The sequence below is a fragment of the Oncorhynchus clarkii genome, chromosome 4 (genome assembly GCF_045791955.1).
Source record: "Oncorhynchus clarkii lewisi isolate Uvic-CL-2024 chromosome 4, UVic_Ocla_1.0, whole genome shotgun sequence".
NCBI classification, from domain to species: domain Eukaryota; kingdom Metazoa; phylum Chordata; class Actinopteri; order Salmoniformes; family Salmonidae; genus Oncorhynchus; species Oncorhynchus clarkii.
In genome coordinates, this window is record NC_092150.1 from 79,315,334 (window position 1) to 79,336,305 (window position 20,972).

Below are 20,972 nucleotides of genomic sequence, written 5' to 3' on the forward strand. Positions count from 1 at the left end.
TAGCACTCCGCATGCTGGTACAGTTTGGTGCCTTATCAGGGGAAGAAGGCCTCTCACAGCAAGAACCTCAACATGACAGTCGCACAAATGCCCAGGCCGTATGTAAAGCAACAGCGCAACCCCCACTAATGCACCCCACCAAGCCCCATCCTGCAACCTAAGAGGTATGTATCAGATACTCAACATGCTCTGCTCACACCTGCTGTGATGGTCCAGGCCTAAACCACACAAAAACAACACTAGACACTATGGAACACAAAGCTTTTACAATCTCATCCTGGATATACAAGGTCTCATCTGCCTTTGGCCTAAAAAGCAGGAACCCAGACTTCATCAAAGAAATTAGAAATACAGACATTGTCATTCTACAAGAAACATGGTATAGAGGAGACGGACCCACTGGTTGCCCTCTAGGTTAGAGATCTGGTCGTCCTATCCACCAAACTACCAGGTGTGAAACAGGGAAGAGACTCAGGGGGTATGCTAATTTGATATAGAGCAGACCTAACCCACTCTATTAAATTAGTCAAAACAGGAACATTTTACATCTGGCTAGAAATGAATAAGGAAATGATCTCAGAGAAAAATGTCCTTGTGTGCTACCTTCAGTGACTTCAGAAAGTATTCAGACCCCTTGACTTTTTCCACACTTTGTTACGTTACAGCCTTATTCTAAAATTGATTAAATAAAAATAAATACTGAGCAATCTACACACAATACCCCATAATGACAAAGCGAAAACACGTTTTTAGAAATGCTGGCAAATGTGGTAAAGTGGTCAATTCAATTGATTGGACATGATATGGAAAGGCACACACCTGATTATATAAGGTCCCACAGTCGATAGTGCATGCCAAGCCATGAGATCGAAGGAATTATCTGTAGACCTCAGAGACAGAATTGTGTCGAGGCAAAATAATACTGCAGAATTGAAGGTATTCAAGAACACCGTAGCCTCCGTCTTTCTTAAATGGAAGAAGTTTGGAACCATCAAGACTCTTCCTAGAGCTGGCTGCCTGGTCAAACTGAACAATCGGGGGAAAAGGGCCTTGGTCAGGGAGGTGACCAAGAACCCGATGGTCACTCTGACAGAGCTCCAGAGTTCCTCTGTGGAGATAGGAGAACTTTCCAGAAGGATCTCTGCAGCACTCCACCAATCAGGCCTTTATGGTAGACTGGCCAGATGGAAGCCACTCCTCAGTAAAAGGCACGTGACAGCCCGCTTTATTGCCAAAAGGCACCTAAAGACTCTCAGACCATGAGAAACAAGATTCTCTGGTTTGATGAAACCAAGATTCAACTCTTTGGCCTGAATTCCAAGTATCAAGTCTGGAGGAAACCTGGAACCATCCCTATGGTGAAGCATGGTGGTGGCAACATCATGCTGTGGGGTATTTTTCTGCGGCAGGGACTCAGAGACTAGTCAGGATCGAGGCACATATTAATGTAGCAAATAACAGAGATCCTTGATGAAAACCTGCCCCAGAGCGCTCAGGACCTCTGACTGGGGCGAAGGTTCACCTTCCAACAGGACAATGACCCTAAGCACACAGCTAAGACAACGCAGGAGTGGCTCGGGACAATTCTTATTGTCCTTGAGTGGCCCTGCCAGAGTCCGGACCCTGAACCCGATCGAACAGCAATGCTACCCATCCAACCTGACAGAGCTTGAGAGGATCTGAGGAGAAGAATGGGAGAAACTCCTCAAATACAGGTGTACCAAGCTTGTAGCGTCATACCCAAGAAGACTTTACTTATGTAAATGTGATGTTTCTGTTTTTATTTTGAAAAAATGTGCATACATTTGAAAAGAAAAATAAGATTTGCTTTGTCAATATGGGGTATTGTGTGTAGATTGAGATCTGAGATATCTACTGCAGCCCTCATTCTCCACCTACAACACTTGTTCTGCCAGTCACATTCTGTTAAAGGTCCCCAAAGCACACACATCCCTGGGTCGCTCCTCTTTTCAGCTCGTTGCAGCTAGCGACTGGAACGAGCTGCAACAAACACTCAAACTGGACAGTTTTATCTCAATCTCTTCATTCAAAGACTCAATCATGGACACTCTTACTGACAGTTGTGGTTGCTTTGTATGATGTATTGTTGTCTCTACCTTCTTGACCTTTGTGCGGTTGACAATAATGTTTGTACCATGTTTTTGTGTTGCTACCATGTTGTTGTCATATTGTGTTTCCACCATGCTGTGTTGTCATGTGTTGCTGCCTTGTTATGTTGTTGTCTTAGGCCTCTCTTTATGTAGTATTGTGTCTCTCTTGTTGTGATGTGTGTTATGTCCTATATTTATATTGTATTTATTATTATTTATTTTTTAATCCCAGGCCACTGTCCCTGCAGGAGGCCTTTTGGTAGGCCGCCATTGTAAATAGAATTAGTTCTTAACTGACTTGCCTAGTTAAATAAAGGTTAAATAAATAAAAAATGTTATAAAACAGTAGCAGCTTCTAAGTACCTGAACACAATGGTGCAAAGAGAACAGACACCAACTATTATATGAACATTCAGTTGTTTGTTTCAGCTTCTGACAAAGAGGCAATGGGAGATGTAAAAGAGGGGGAACTGTGAGCAATGTTAGTATTACATGATTATGTTTTAATTATGTTATGGCCAAGCTACGCTTTGCTACACTAGTTCAATATGTCAAGGGAAGAATGTGAGACACCTTAGAATGCTACATACCCGAACCTTCTGTAACTATGGAAATGACAGTTACAACATTGACTTGGAGGGATGGATACTAGGGGGAATCAGGGAGGGAGGGGACATCACTTTGCTTGTTATGGATCATCCTTGATATATGAAGCTCATCAACTGTAAATCAGCTGCAGCTAATATGAGTTTTAGTTATTAGCTGTCATCATGAACATGGTGTTTGGTTCCGTTTGCATAGCCAGCAGTAGTGGCGTCATTACAAATCATTAAAACCTCATTACAGTAGGAAGTGACTGTAAGTAATAAGAAATGTATGACTGTCTATGGCTAATGAGTGTGTGTGTATGTATCTGCGTGTGTTTATGTAATGATTTCTTAATTCTCCAAGTGGCTGCCATACATACATTAGCTGTTGATGGAGAAAGCTTTTGGCACTGATAGTGACTGATCGATAATTGATATCTCACACGTGACGATTGAGCTTATTGATTGACATTCACATTGATTATCATTTGCACTTTGATTTACCGGTCAGACAGACTATTTGATTGAGGCACACTCATCTGGTGAGTGTGTGTGTGTGTGTGTGTGTGGGGGGGGGGGGGGGGGGGGGGGGGGGATGTAATGCATGTCATTGTTACGTTTTGGTTCTTTCTGAGTGGTTACCTTACCATATACCATTTGAAACCAAATGTTGTAATAATGAAAATGAACTATGTTGGCCTCTACTTTGCATATTTGTCATTAAGTGCGTTGGAACTTTCAAAATCCTCATGTTTCAATCCTCAATGCATCCTCCCTCAAGTCATATTCATTTAACCTCCCTCTCTCTCTGTGTGTGTGAAATGAGAAACAACATGACTTATAGTCCCTTTACAGTAAGTGTGATTTCCAGACCCTCGCTAAGGGAACTGCAATATGGCAACCATCTGGTACATTCAGATTCCCTGTAAAGTCAGTCTGTAGAATCACTGACACCCTCCTGCCAAACAGAATAATCCAAAAACAGAAGGAAGAAACAGAGTTTGGGTATTTTATTTTCAAAGTAACAGAAGACAGAAGTTCCCTGAGCTGTTATTAATATTTACTATGTCAGTGAGCCATAGAGCCAGGCCAATTTCTGAACCATGAGGTGTTTTTTGTTGTTCAGTGGAGATTCATTTAAACACATATTGTAAAGTGTTCCTGTCTACTACAGATGTAGGATCTTAATAATTAGAGCCAGTTTGCTAAAGCAAGAAAATAATCCTGCAGCAAATGGAAATGTGAATTATTATGTGGATTATACTTCATGGACATTTTTTTGTAGGGGTTTGTACATTCCTGACATTTTAAAGTGGAAATTACAAACTTAAGAAGCCTTCTTAAACTTTGAACACACTTCAAGTTTCCATTTCTTGCTGTGCAGGACAATTCTCAGCAACAAAAAAGAGTGATCAAATTAAGATCCTACATCTGTATAGAAGGCCATGCCCCTTGATGGTCTTTTTCAATTCATGCATTTATTTCATTATTATGTGGCGGGTATTCTGACAATTCTCGAAGAGCTAAAATAAAGACATGTTCCAGGTCACTGATGTATTGCTCACTAAAGTACACAAAATGATTGTGTTTTCAATATACCCCGAATAAAAATATAAAAGTCCAATGTTTCATGAGCTGAAATAAAAGATTGCAGAAATGTTCCATATTCCAAAAGCTTATTTCTCAAACATTTTTGGCATCCCTGTTAGTGAGCATTTCTCCTTTGCCAAGATAATCCATCCACCTGACAGGTGTGGCATATCAAGAAGCTGATTAAACAGCATAATCATTAAACAGGTGCACTTTGTGCTGGGGACAATGAAAGGCCAGTCGAAAATGTGCAGTTTTGTCACATAACACAATGCCACAGATGTCTCAAGTTTTGAGGGAGCGTGCAATTGGTATGCAGACTACTGGAATGTCCACCAGAGCCGTCAGCAGATAATTAAATGTTAATTTCTCTACCATAAGCCACCTCCAACATCGTTTTAGAGAATTTGGCAGTATGTCCAACTGGCCTCACGCAGTTTGATGATGTCAGCATTGTGAACAGAGTGCCCCATGGTAGTGGTGGGGTTATTGTATGGCAGGCATTAGCTACAGACAACAAACACAATTGCATTTTATCAATGGCAATTTGAATGCACAGTAATACCGTGACGAGATCCTGAGGCCCACTTTTTTAAAGGTATCTATGACCAACAGATGCATATTTGTATTCCCAGTCATGTGAAATCCATAGATTAGGTCCTAATGAATATATTTCTATGACTTCCTCATATTAACGGTAACCCAGTAAAATCTTTTAAGTTGTTGCATGTTGCATTTATATTTTTGCTCAGTATACAGTGAATTCAGAAAGTATTCAGACCCCTTGACTTTTTCTATATTTTGTTGCATTACAGCCTTATTCTAAAATGTATTAAATAAATGTTTTTCCTCAATCTGCACACAATACCCCAAAATGACAAGCAAAAACAAGCAACTCCTCAGTAAAAGGCACATGACAGCCCGCTTGCAGTTGCCAAAAGGCACCTAAAGACACTCAGACCATGAGAAACAAGATTCTCTGGTCTGATGAAAACAAAATTGAACTCTTTAGCCTGAATGCCAATTGTCACATCTGGAGGAAACCTGGCACCATTCCTACAATGAAGCATGGTGGTGGCAGCATCATGCTGTGGGGATGTCTTTCTGCAGCAGGGACTGGGAGACTAGTCAGGATCGAGGCAACGATGAACAGAGCAAAGTACAAAGAGATCCTTTTTGAAAACCAGCTCCAGAACGCTCAGGACCTCAGACTGGGGCGAAGGTTCACCTTCCAACAGGACAACGAACCCAAGCACACAGCCAAGACAATGCAAGGGTGGCTTCAGGACAAGTCTCTGAATGTCCTTGATTGGCCCAGCCAGAGCCCGGACTTGAACCTGATCGAACATCTCTGGAGAGACCTGAAAATAGCTGCGTAGCAACGCTCCCCATCCAACCTGACAGAGTTTGAGAGGGCCTGCAGAGAAGAATAGGAGAAACTCCCCAAATACAGGTGTGCCAAGCTTATATCGTCATACCCAAGAAGACTTGATGTTGTAAAGGGTCTGAATACTGAATATTTAATTTATTTAACATTTTTATGAATTAGCAAAAAATTATAAAAAACTGTTTTTGCTTTGTCATTATGGGTTAGTGTGTAGATTGATGAGGGGAAAAAACTATTTGACACATTTTAGAATAAGGCTATAAAGTAACAAAGTGTGGAACAAGTCAAGGGATCTGAATACTTTCCAAAGGCACTGTATGGCAGAGAGAGACCAAATAATATATCTTATATCTGCTCTCCTATTTCTTTTCTCAAAGGCAAGGGGAATAAATTAACTGTCAGACATCCAGGATTAATGATAGCATTTCCCATAAGGTCCACAATGCCATGGCAACAACCTCCCACCTTATTCCAATGACTCAGCAGCTGGTACACTGTGATTGGCTGATTCCTGAACGACGTACACCTCTCTGTTGCTCCCATTTTACTTTAAGAAACGTAACTTCCTACAATGGAAATCTTATAGGCTACTGTATACTGCACTTGATTTAATGGTGGGGCAGACATGACTGTATTGTGATAAAAAACAAATGTGCAGCAATATGTATTTCAATACAATCAAATTGGACTAGTCTGTAACTCTGCTTTGACTAACACCTCTATGCGAGACGTCTTTGAACAATACTGAACAAAAATATGAACGCAACATGTAAAGTGTTGGTCCCATGTTTCATGAGCTGAAACAAAAAATCCCAGAAATGTTCCATACGCACCCAAACTTATTTCTCTCAAATGTTGTGCACAAATATGTTTACATCCCTATTGGTGAGCATGTTTCTCCTTTGCCAAGATAATCCATCCACCTGACAGGTGTGGCATATCAAGAAGCTGATTAAACAGCATGATCATTACACAGGTGCCTTTTGTGCTGGGGACAATAAAATGCCACTCTAAAATGTGCAGTTTTGTCACACAACACAATGCCACAGATGTCTCAAGTTTTGAAGGAGCGTGCAATTGGCCTGCTGACTGCAGGAATGTCCACCAGAGATGTTGCCAGATAATTTAATGTTAATTTCTCTACTATAAGCTGCCTCCAATGTTGTTTTAGAGAATTTGGCAGTGCGTCCAAACGGCCTCACAACCTCAGACCACATGTAAAAACGCCAGCCCAGGGCCTCCACATTCAGCTTCTTCACCTGAAGGATCGTCTGAGGGGGGGTAGGGGGAGTATTTATGTCTGTGATAAAGCCCTTTTGTGGGGAAACACTCATTTTGATTGGGTGGGCCTGGCTGTCAAGTGGGTTGGCCTATGCCCTCCCATGGCTGAGCCCCTGCCCAGTCATGTGAAATCCATAGATTAGGGCCTAATGAATTTATTTCAATTGACTGATTTCCTTATGACTCAATAAAATTTTTTTAATTGTTGCATGCTGTGTTTATATTTTTGTTCAGCATTTTTCTGTTTTGATCAAAATGAGCCTAATCTTTCTATCTGTGATAAAAACCCAGTCAAATAACTCCAGACTGTCTTAATGGTTCATTATAAGTGTAACTGCTTGTCTTGATGGGTCTTATGAAACATCACAGCACAGTCTCTGCTCTCTGAATCCTGAGCATATTTCCATGTGTCAAAACCCTCAATTATCTTTCATCTTCGATTGCTGAAGCCCTGAGAACCATGTTTGACAATATCTAACTTCCCAAACCATGGCTGTGGCCAAATCTGTGCAATCTCTGACAGTGTTATCACTGTGACTTCACTCTCTGACTTCAAAAGACAGAGAAAAACCTACTGGTGAGAAGTGAAATGGTTGGGTACTGTCGCAGGGTTTATTTACACAACTCCCTTTGTAGTCAAGTAAATGCCTGAGACTACTTGATAATCACCACATATGACACTAGCCTGGTCCCACAACTGTTTCTGCTGTCTTGCACAACTCCTATGGTTAGTTATTGTCACACCAAACAATGACCACAGTTCTGGGATCAGTCTACCACAACACTGGCTTTCATTCCAATGTCTCTTAGTCACAGATTACTGCAGTATAATCTCAATGTGAGATTATTAATGACCTCTGACTTTTGACACACATTTACACAAAGTCAGTAATATCATATTCAAAAGCTCAAAGAGATCTTCTGCATCATTCATAGAAAGATAGGTAGTGACATAGGGCTGGTCCCTTGGGAAGTGTGCCCTGAGATGATAGCGGGTGTAGCCTATAACCTCGTTATCATTTGACATCTACATTGAGATATTTTTTTATTAAAGTTAATAGGTTATGTATGAACTTCCAATGTCATCTCTGCCTTTTGATGAACATGTGCCCTCTCACCGACTCTGTTCTGCCCCTGGTGATACAGAGAGGGGGAGTATGTCCGACAAAGGGAATAGCTGGCCGCTTTAGTCCAGGGGGTGAGTCTGATAGAGAGAACAGCCTTTGAAATTGATCCTGCTACCCGCTATAGTCCAGGGGGTGAGTCTGATAGAGAGAACAGTCTTTGAAATTGATCCTGCTACCCACTATAGTCCAGGGGGTGAGTCTGATAGAGAGAACAGCCTTTGAAATGGATCCTGCTACCCGCTGTAGTCCAACCAGCCTTCACTCTGTGAGGGCTCACCTGACATCTCGTTGAAAAGTAGACATTTGTATCTATGGTGCGGAACGGTGACTATTTAGTTGCCGTGGATACAGCAGAAAATGTGCTGATTCTGAAGACACCCCTTTTCATCTTTTTTGTATTGAATGACGTGACTAATGTTAAATAAATAACTCTTTCTCTAGGAATTCAGGAACGGATCCTTAGTACACTGCCATTTAGGGAAAGTGTATAATCGTTTAAATATCGAGGGCACCACATCGCAGTGCAAGAGGCAATATACTATCTGGTTCGAATTCAGGCTGTATCACATCCGGCCGTGATTGGGAGTCCCATAGGGCAGCGCACAATTGGCCCAGCATCGTCCGGGTTTGGCTGGAGTAGGCCATCATTGTAAATAAGAATTTGTCCTTAACTGAGTTGCCTAGTTAAATAAAGGTTACATTTAAAAATATATATATAAATATAAAAGAGAATTTACAGTATTTATCACATCACGACACAGGTGAAGCTAACAACAGCATGACATTGCACACAATTTAATGTAAATAACCAACAAGCAGAAATCAGTCGCGAGTATGAATCCATCCTCAAGCTGAGTGCATTGATTCAGATCACATTTACAAAGGCTCTTTGCAAGTCGAACGATACGTCTCCAAGTGGTTTCTGTGCATTATGGCCTACCAAGTACAAACTACTAGGAAACACACTACGAATGCTGTCTGACTGCCAGAAAGCAGTGCTGTCTGCTTCTCGCTCTCTCCATCTCACTTTCTTCCTCTCTGCCTCACTCTTCCTGCTTCTCGCTCTCTCCAGCTCACTTTCTTCCTCTCTGCCTCACTCTTCCTGCTTCTCGCTCTCTCCATCTCACTTTCTTCCTCTCTGCCTCACTCTTCCTGCTTCTCGCTCTCTCCATCTCACTTTCTTCCTCTCTGCCTCACTCTTCCTGCTTCTCGCTCTCTCCAGCTCACTTTCTTCCTCTCTGCCTCACTCTTCCTGCTTCTCGCTCTCTCCAGCTCACTTTCTTCCTCTCTGCCTCACTCTTCCTGCTTCTCGCTCTCTCCAGCTCACTTTCTTCCTCTCTGCCTCACTCTTCCTGCTTCTCGCTCTCTCCAGCTCACTTTCTTCCTCTCTGCCTCACTCTTCCTGCTTCTCGCTCTCTCCAGCTCACTTTCTTCCTCTCTGCCTCACTCTTCCTGCTTCTCGCTCTCTCCAGCTCACTTTCTTCCTCTCTGCCTCACTCTTCCTGCTTCTCGCTCTCTCCAGCTCACTTTCTGCCTCACTCTTCCTGCTTCTCCTTGAGCTGCTGTGGCAAAGAAACAGCGGCACGTTGAATAATTGAGGCAGATATGGTGGGAATGTGTGAGAGTCAAGGTAAAAGAGGTTCTGCCACTACAGCTGTGTTCTCATTCTCTTCTCACACCCATTCTACTCTTTCTTTTCATCCCTTCATCCCACCCCAACCGAGGCAATTGCCTCGCGTTTGCCTTGCGTTTGCCTTGCGTTTTTTTATTTTCTCCTCAGCGTCCTAATGGAACTGCAAATAATTGAGGTTGTGAGTGAGTGAGTGAGTGAGTCAGTCAGTAAGTCCTCAGCCTGCCATCTTCAGCCCCTAACAGATTAGACAGGCTCTGGGTGGGGGACGCATGTTATTTAACAGCCAATAGCGTGCACCGGTCTGATTGAGACCTGGAGAGAAATGTTGTATTGTCCCTGGAGGCCTGCATCATGCAGAGAGAGCGATAGAGAGAGGGAAAGTGACAGGGAGAGAGAGACTGGGAGAAAGAGGGAGAGGGGGGTGGGAGAGGAAGAGTGAGACAGGGAGAGGGAGAGAGGGAGAAAGAGGGAGTGGAAGATGGGGGGTGGGGTGGAAAGACTGTGAGAGGAGATAGAGAGAAGTAGTTAGAGAGAGACCAGTCTGAGACCTGTCAGTTTACTCCACTCCAAGATGGTGATGAAAGTTGAATGAAGTTACACTGCAGCATGGTAATGCAAATTCTCCAGGGCCAGAGAGATGGGGATTGGCTGGAGAACTGACAGACAGAGAGAAGAAACACATTCATACAGATACAGTACCCTGGCCACGCCCCCGGGCACAGAACAGACCATGATGCTTAGCTTCCAGGTAGCAGAGCCGTGGAGCAAAGGTGCCGTGTCCGCTTTGTCCCCTTCCTGATAAGATGAAAGGCTCTGCCAGTTTGCCGGATAAATAATTCACATGAAGTGGAGTGGGGAGTTAACCTCTACCTTATTACATCTTATGTTACCTCACTGCAGTGCAGCTCTGTGTCTCAGTGTGGGAGAGGGTTGTGACCTACCTAGTATCATCTATCAGATCTGGATAGAATACCTATATAAAATATTTCAAATACTTGAGGAGCGTTTGATGTAGCTTGCCTGCCATACAGAGTTTGCACTTTTGAAAACTATTTCATGAGCTATGGTGTGCCTGACAAGCTAAATCAAACTCACCTCAAAAGTGTTTTGAATATTTCAAATAAGTGTTCAGCCCAGGTCTAGTATTTTATAGATACTGTATTGTTAGTTGGCTGTGACCATAGGGTTAAAGCCAGAGCCCCCCAGACTCTGATAAATGAGCCTCTCTCACCCAGGTCAGGACATGCATGAGTTGTACCAGTACGTATTTTTATTGTCTCTTCAGAGTTGAAAGAGCTAGCGGTGCTGAGCTAGGGTTACTTAAATAGCATCCATTACATCATGGCTTCCCAACTGGTGGCCCGAGGGTGCTTTATTGGATCTGTTCCCAAGTATTCCCACGCATAATAAAGAGACGTGATTGTATACAAATGTAAGCAAGGTTGGGATTTATTATGTTTTTGTCAAATATATCTGTTTGGGCTTGCGGTCAATTTGCAATGTACAAATTATTTGCAATTATGTTCCGGTCCCCCAACCATTCGCTTAAGAAAAATCGGCCCACGGCTGAATCTAGTTGATGATCCTTGCTTTATATCATCCATAACATACTCTGTAACATTAGGATATTACATCATTGCTCCTCTGAAAAGACCAACGTAAGTAACCTCATTTCCCCATCTGTCTTTGCCCTGAGCACGTTTACAATATTTACTGGCAGAGCAACGAGAAAGGATGTGTCATTTCTGTTCAGAAGGGCTGAGTTTGAAGTGGCACCCTATTACCTATAAAGTGAACAACTTTTGACTACAGCTTGCACCTTATTCCCTATACTTCTGACTAGAGCTAGCACCCATTCCTTATATTGTTCACTACTTATACGGGCCCTATTAAAAGTAGTGCAGTATATGCAAATAGGGTGCACCAAAGGTCTTAAGTGCCGAGTCGCCCTCTGCCTTTCTGCAGAGTTTAGCAGCTATTTCATTCCTCAACCAACCTCTCAGCTCTTTGTCCTCAAAGGTCAGGATTTGATGTAGCTAGCTACCAGCTATCAATTCTCTCTCACCTCCCTCTCTCTCTCTCTCTCTCTCTCTCTCTCTCAAGAAATACAATTGCCTTGAAACTCTCCTTCCATTCTGATGTTTAGCCAAAGTTGGGCAACCGAACCACACTCAGTACACAGAGAATATTCTTGGATGTACCCTTAGAAAGAAATTGCACCAGTCTACAGTGAAAGGTTGAGGCTGAGAAAGGTGTTTTTTCAAAAGGATAGGGAACTTTTTCCTCTCAGAACATGTCCAATAAATACAGTATAAACTCTCTCTCTGTTTGTCCAATAGATACACTATATATACAAAAGTAGTGGATTCGGCTATTTCATCCACACCCGTTGCTGACAGGTATATAAAATCGAGCACAGTCATGCAATCTCCATAGACAAACATTAACAGTAGAATGGCCTTACTGAAAAGTTCAGTGACTTTCAACATGGCACCCTCATAGGATGCCAACTTTCCAAATTTCTGCCATGCTAGAGCTGCCCCGGTCGACTGAACTGTTCGTTGGGATCTTCGTGAAATGGCCGACAACCACACACAAGCCAAACATGTTGACATGAGTACCCTGATATCGGGGAATTTGTGCCATTCTGAAAAAATTGTTAGAGCCAAGCTTTGGCTGGAGTGGTGTAAAGCTTGCCCCAATTGGACTCTGGAGCAGTGGAAACGCGTTCTCTGGAGTGATGAATCACACTTCACCATCTGGCAGTTGGACGGACGAATCTGGGTTTGGCGGATGACAGGAGAACGCTACCTGCCCGAATGCATAGTGCCAACTGTAAAGTTTGTGGAGGAGGAATAATGATCTGGAGCTGTTTTTCATAGTTCAGGCTAGGTCCCTTAGTTACAGTGAAGGGAGATCTTAACTCTACAGCATACAATGACATTCTAGACGATTCTGTTCTTCCAACTTTGTGGCAACAATTTGGGGAAGGCCCTTACCTGGTACAGCATGACAATGCCCCCGTTCACAAAGCAAGTTCCATACAGAAATGGCTTGTCGAGATCAGTGTAGAAGAACCTGAGTGGCCTGCACAGAGCCCTGACCTCAACCCCATCAAACACCTTTGGGATGAATTGGAACACCGACTGCGAGCCAGGTCTAATCGCTTAACATCAGTGCCCAACCTCACTGTGTTCCCACATCTTGGCAAGTGGTTCCCAAACTTTTTATAGTCTCGTACCCCTTCAACCATTCATCCTCCAGCTGCGTACCCCCTCTAGCACCATAGTCAGCGCACTCTCAAATGTTGTTTTTCGCCATCATTGTAAGCCTGCCACACACACTATACAATACATTTATTAAACATAAGAATGAGTGTGAGTTTTTGTCACAACCCGGCTCGTGGGAAGTGACAAAGAGCTCTTTTAGCACCAGGGCACAAATAATAATTTAATAATAATCAATCCACCTCGTACCCCTTCAGGGCATCAGTGTCTTAACGGCGCAATTTGCCAAGGCAAGAAACCCTGAACGCAGCACTATCCAGAAATCTGGCAGTGGCTTCTGATTAAATTAAATTTTCACAGAACCGCTTGTTGCAATTTCGATGAGGCTGTCTTGTTCAGATATCGGTAAGTGGACTGGAGGCAGGGCATGAAAGGGATAACGAACCAGTTGCTTGTGTCGTCCATTTCGGAAAAGCTGACCACGACTCGATTTTGTTGATCCCTGCCTACAGACAGAAACTAAAACAAGAAGCTCCCGCGCTGAGGTCTGTTCAACGCTGGTCCGACCAATCTGATTCCACGCTTCAAGACCGCTTCCATCACGTGGACTGGGATATGTTTCGTATTGCATCAAACAACAACATTGACGAATACGCTGATTCGGTGAGCGAGTTCATTAGAACGTGCGTTGAAGATGTCGTTCCCATAGCAACGATTAAAACATTCCCAAACCAGAAACCGTGGATTGATGGCAGCATTCGCGTGAAACTGAAAGCGCGAACCACTGCTTTTAATCAGGGCAAGGTGACCGGAAACATGATCGAATACAAACAGTGTAGCTATTCCTTCTGCAAGGCAATCAAACAAGCTAAGCGTCAGTATAGAGACAAAGTAGAATCTTAATTCAACGGCTCAGACACAAGAGGTATGTGGCAGGGTCTACAGTCAATCACGGATTACAAAAAGAAAGCCAGCCCCGTCACGGACAAGGATGTCTTGCTCCCAGGCAGACTAAATAACTTTTTTGCCCGCTTTGAGGACAATACAGTGCCACTGACACGGTCCGCAACCAAAACATGCGGACTCTCCTTCACTGCAGCCGACGTGAGGAAAACATTTAAACGTGTCAACCCTCGCAAGGCTGCAGGCCCAGACGGCATCCCCAGCCGCGCCCTCAGAGCATGCGCAGACCAGCTGGCTGGTGTGTTTACGGACATATTCAATCAATCCCTATCCCAGTCTGTTGTTCCCACATGCTTCAAGAGGGCCACCATTGTTCCTGTTCCCAAGAAAGCTAAGGTAACTGAGCTAAACGACTACCGCCCCGTAGCACTCACTTCCGTCATCATGAAGTGCTTTGAGAGACTAGTCAAGGACCATATCACCTCCACCCTACCTGACACCCTAGACCCACTCCAATTTGCTTACCGCCCAAATAGGTCCACAGACGATGCAATCTCAACCACACTGCACACTGCCCTAACCCATCTGGACAAGAGGAATACCTATGTGAGAATGCTGTTCATCGACTACAGCTCGGCATTTAACACCATAGTGCCCTCCAAGCTCGTCATCAAGCTCGAGACCCTGGGTCTCGACCCCGCCCTGTGCAACTGGGTACTGGACTTCCTGACGGGCCGCCCCCAGGTGGTGAGGGTAGGCAACAACATCTCCACCCCGCTGATCTTCAACACTGGGGCCCCACAAGGGTGCGTTCTGAGCCCTCTCCTGTACTCCCTGTTCACCCACGACTGCGTGGCCATGCACGCCTCCAACTCAATCATCAAGTTTGCGGACGACACAACAGTGGTAGGCTTGATTACCAACAACGACGAGACGGCCTACAGGGAGGAGGTGAGGGCCCTCGGAGTGTGGTGTCAGGAAAATAACCTCACACTCAACGTCAACAAAACTAAGGAGATGATTGTGGACTTCAGGAAACAGCAGAGGGAACACCCCCCTATCCACATCGATGGAACAGTAGTGGAGAGGGTAGTAAGTTTTAAGTTCCTCGGCGTACACATCACAGACAAACTGAATTTGTCTACCCACACAGACAGCATCGTGAAGAACCTCAGGAGGCTGAAGAAATTTGGCTTGTCACCAAAAGAACTCACAGACTTCTACAGATGCACAATCGAGAGCATCCTGTCGGGCTGTATCACCGCCTGGTACGGCAACTGCTCCGCCCACAACCGTAAGGCTCTCCAGAGGGTAGTGAGGTCTGCACAACGCATCACCGGGGGCAAACTAACAAACTACCTGCCCTCCAGGACACCTACACCACCCGATGTCACAAGAAGGCCATAAAGATCATCAAGGACAACTGTACTCTATATCATCTACTGCATCTTTATGTAATACATGTATCACTAGCCACTTTAACTATGCCACTTTGTTTACATACTCATCTCATATGTATATACTGTACTCAATACCATCTACTGTATCTTGCCTATGCCGCTTTGTACCATCACTCATTCATATATCTTTATGTACATATTCTTTATCCCCTTACACTTGTGTCTATAAGGTAGTAGTTTGGAATTGTTAGCTAGATTACTTGTTGGTTATTACTGCATTGTCGGAACTAGAAGCACAAGCATTTCGCTACACTCGCATTAACATCTGCTAAATAAATGTGACAAATAAAATTTGATTTGATAATTTGATTTGATTTGATAATTGCGCACCCAGCTCACTCAGTCGCTTCGCTATATCACATTTGACAATGTCCGTAAGCTTGAGTTCATTTGCACACAAAAAAATCAAACAATGATGGAAAGACCTGTGTGTTGTACTTGTTAATGCAGACAGAAAAGAGCTCCAACTTCTTATTAATCATAGCATCAATTTTTTCCCGCACATTGAATATAGTTGCGGAGAGTCCCTGTAATCCTAGATTCATATCATTCAGGCGAGAAAAAACATCACCCAGATAGGCCAGTCGTGTGAGAAACTTGTCATCATGCAAGCGGTCAGACAAGTGAAAATTATGGTCAGTAAAAAAAACTTTAGGCTCGTCTCTCAATTAAAAAAACGTTTCAATACTTTGCCCCTTGTTAACCAGTGCACTTCTGTACGTTGTTAAAGCGTTACATGATCACTGCCCATATCATTGCATATTGCAGAAAATACACAATAGTTCAGTGGCCTTGTTTAAACAAAGTTAACCATTTTCAGTCATGTCCAAAACGTCTTTCAAGCTGTCAGGCGTTCCCGTAGCAGCAAGAGCCTCTCGGTGTATGCTGCAGTGTATCCAAATGGCATCGTGAGCAACTGCTTGCATGCGCGTTACCACTCCACTATGTCTCCATGTCATCAGCACAGATACCAACACATCTTGACCATCAAAGTCCATTTGATGTCATAAATCTGTCCAGTACTTTAAAAATATCCTCTCATGTTGTCCTGGTTTCCAGAAGAGGATGTCTTCCTTAATTGACCCCCCATAAACGTAACGGACATATACTAGGAGCTGTGCCAGTCCCACCACGTCTGTTGACTCATCTAGCTGTAATGCATATAATTCACTGGCTTGTATGCAAAACAATAATTGTTTCAAAACATCTCCTGCCATGTCACTGATGCGTCGTGAAACAGTGTTGTTTGATGAAGACATTGTCTGTATAGTTTTTTGGCCTTTCCCCCCAGCATTGTCCAAACCATATCCATGGCAGCAGGAAGTATTAAGTCCTCCACAATAGTATGAGACTTGACTGTCCTAGCCACTCGGTAGCTCACCATATAAGACGCTTCTAGCCCCTTCTTATTAATGGTATCTGTTGCTTTTATACTGTACATGTCTTACTACTCGAAAGTCATATTTATTCTCGCTCAAAAAACTCACGTGGATAATTTTTCAAATTGTCATGTTACGTTTCTAAATGTCTGAGCAAGAGTGAAGGTTTCCCACGAGAGATCAACGGTTAATGTGATTGGATGTTCATTATTTGACTAGGCTGCCTGTATTTCTCATTGTGTTGTTATTTCGCTGAACACTAGATGGTTTAATTTTATTTTTAGCAGTGAAATGAGGCTACTCAGGCGAGAAAAAACCCTCATCCAATTGTATAGCCCAGTTGTAAAATATAAATGTACTGTTTGAAAATGTGAAGATTAATTATATATATTTTTTAACGTAAACTCACGTAAACTCGTACATCGCCTTGGTCCGTACAATAGCCCTTATTTTAGCGCCCAAAAAACGTAATACTTCCAGATCAACTGTAATGTCAATACCATTGTAAAGCACAATTTCTCCCCTTTCCAACAGAATCAATTACATGACCCCCACGCTACCTGTTTCTGCATAATTCAAGCAGGCAATGAGCCCCGTCGGGTCTTTTTAAAAATGGAGGGTGGGGAAGCGAAACTAATGCGTGATAGTGAGAAGGAGAGATGTTGTGGGAAAATTGCTTTTTTTCACTCGATCTGTCCAACTTATCACCTTATCGTCTCTAAAATGTAAATAAAACACTATAAAGAGTTTAATGACATAATGTGCCATTACATACCTATTTGAAGGTTTGTGTCAAATTTGAATCGGGTTTTTAGGGCGGTGGTAAAGTGATCTAAGAAGTAAACAGCGGCTTTGAGAATGATGATCGCATGCAATGATGACGAAAAAAAATGACTAGGTATCCCCCCTTACCCCGTCACTGTCCATTTCTTGTTTTTAAAATATGAGAGAAGTGCTACACCTGGTGGAGAGAGATTGTAAGACAGAAATAGTTGCTTTATGCGTGCTGTACGTTACGACATGACACGTCACGATGTAACGGAGGGTCAGTTTTTTCAACTTTTCTCCAATACTATAGAGCCATTACCATGTCGATCAACGCTTGAATAGAAACCTAGTTCACACCCCCGATTTTGACGTCAACACAGTCCCATTAGTTTTCTTTGTAGCCTCGTTTGAATGTTGCGGTTGCGCACATTTGTACGGAATGGGGTGGGTTTACGTTATATATATACATAAATATTTTTAAAAAATGAGAATCACATTTTATACCCCTGACGGCATTGTGCGTTCCCCAGTTTGGGAATAACTGATCTAGTGGAAAGCCTTCCCGAAAGAGTGGAGGCTGTTATAGCAGGAAAGTGAAATATTAATGCCCATGATTTTGGAATGAGATGTTTGATGAACAGGTGTCCACATACTTTTGGTTATGTAGTGTATCTCTGTTTGAGCTTTTGCTGCAATAAGAGGATCAGGTATTTGGTTCCCTCTGCAATACAGAAAGCTGTATGAAGCCTCTACAATAAAGCATTGCAGTGCACAAACTCACTGCTTGGGAGAATGAAACAGAGTCAGAATTTCACCTATAGACTTGGTATTATGCTCACACACGTCCATGTCAGTCAAGCTATTAGATAACCTGTTAAAAAGGTTAAATATTAAAAATTTGACAGCAAAATGTTCAATAGTAATTTCATTGAATTGGTTTAGCCAGGATAGTCCACTCAGTAACATTGCCACTGTTTCCAGGGAGTTCTGGGCCTTGCATGAGTGAATGTGACAGTCAGTGGAGGCTGGTGGGAGGAGATATAGCAGGACAGGCTCATTGTAATGACTGGAATGGAATAAATGGAACGGTATCAAACTCAAACATATGGAAACCACGTTTGACTCCGCTCCATTTATTTCATTCCAGCCATTACAATGAGCCAGTCCTCCAATAGCTCCTCCCACCAGCCTCCATTCATTCTTTTCACAATTGACTAATTCCTGTTAGCTCCGAGTGGAGCAAAAGGGCCTCCCTATTTAAATTAGTGGCTCACCCCCCTCAGGGAGGAAGCTAGGTTCCCATCAGAATGTGTTCCAGGTAACCAACAGAGGAAATGATCACCAAACCGACTGCACAGTGATTGTCCATTATGCGGTGGGGAAAAAAGCCAGTGTCGGGTAAACAGTGGTTGATCCTGGCGAGCCTGTGTCACAACAGTTTGTTCAAAGGGGGTGAATGCTAATTACCATGGCGATGAGGCATCCAAAAGGATGTTGCTGCTGTCATGAGTAATGAGGTGGCATCAGTTGGCGGTGCGTGTATGCCAACTGATATCATCAACTCGTGAATATTCATTAATGGAACAGCTCATCTGACAGCACCGGTGATGGAGGCATGAGGAGTGCCATCCTGAGAAGCAGAAGGCTGAGGGTGGCCTGTTAGCATGGCCTGTTACCATAGCGATAGGTCTCCACTGTTAGTGAACTTTGTTATTCCTGACCAACTTTGCTTTACGAGTGCATTAATGTTGTTAAATAATGAGAGCAAGAATGTTTTGGGGTATTTGCTGTTTTTCAGTGACAGCAAATTATATCGCTTGGTGATAACATACTCTTTAACATTCAAATTATTTTATGCATTATAGAATGTAATACAATTTTTTCCTCAGGAAGATACACCTGTTGGGACTTTTTAGTATGATGGTGACGTGACAGTCATTTCCATGGTTAAATAAGATGTTATGAATGATATCTACAGTGATTGATTGGTTGTGATGGTGAAGAGATAGATGCCTTTCATCATAAACGTACAGAGCCCACCATTTTAGTCTGCTGCCATATCAAACATATTTCTGTTGTATGAGTCATATCTACCTTGTACTGCATAAAACAACATCCATCAACCTTTGTTTTAGCCTATATTATGTATAGGTAATCGCTTATTTTAAATTCTGTATGATGCCACGGTTTCCATGGCAAACCTCACAATGTTGTATTTGCATAATACCTGTTAGACTACTGATTAAGGGGAATGTGAGCAAATGTTTTATCATTTTATACAGGTATCCTACTATCCTAGCACAAATTAAGTCATATTGTTTAGTTTTAGTTCCTGATACAGTGCACCTGATCAAAAGTAGTGCACTATGTAGAGAATAGGGTGCCATTTGGGATGCCGGGAGAGCGTTCAAGCAGGAGGCACATAGACTAACTCTGCACGGCACATCGACTAACTCTGCATGGCACATCGACTAACTGCATGGTATATCGACTAACTCTGCACGGCACATCGACTAACTCTGCATGGCACATGTAGGCACGTAGCGGCCTCAGCCCACTGAGACCAAGGAAAAAGCAATAGATTTCAGACTAATTTCTCCCCTGAAATATCGTTCTTGATTAATGAAAACATTCTTGGCAAACGCCAAGTCATGGCTAGAAGGGATCCATTTGTCAGATTTAACTTTTCGTAGCAGGTTAGGGAAAATAAACCAGCAGGTCAGGAGAATTAACATAGCAAGTTAGGAGAACTTGCTTAAGGTTAGGAAAATGGTTAGTTAGGGATAGTTAAAATGCAAAGAAATTATACTTTTGACATTAATTTGACAAAAGCTGGATCCCTTCTAGCCATGACCTGAAATATCAGGCTTTGCTTCGTACTACTATGGCTGACCCTGTAAAGCAACACATTTCACTGCACCTATCTATTCTACAGTACGTGACAATAAAACATCTTCATTTTTTTGGTGTCAAATCATTAGCAACCATGAAAAGCAGTTTATTCTGGGTTTAAACTGTGAAGATAAACCCATTGTCATTTGTTTCTGTCAGAGTGGTATTTTTTCATCTGGTCTGTGGGTGCTTTGTATAGTTCTTCTTTGTGTGTGTATAAGAAAACACCTCAGATCCTCAGTGATGTGGAGGTATTTTCAAAGCTGACACTGTGACAACTTCATTTTGAATGGAAAGACCTCAAGAGTCAAATTGACAAATTGTTTTACACTTCCCCTATAAAGCAGGAGGTCTTGGACTACGTCATATGAAGATGTATTACTGGGCTGCACAACTGCGTTTACGTAAACAATGGACAGTAGACTATCCTTGTGCATAGAGGAGTTTCGAAGCCATAACATTTAGGTGTTCCCCCACAGTTTCAATTTGAAGAACCCCTAAAGGATACTCCAGGAACCTTTTCTTTTTAGAGTGCAGGCTACAGCAGAACACACATATTGTATGATAATATATAGGTATCCTTCCTATGTGATAATATGATGCACATATTAAGATACATTTCACAGT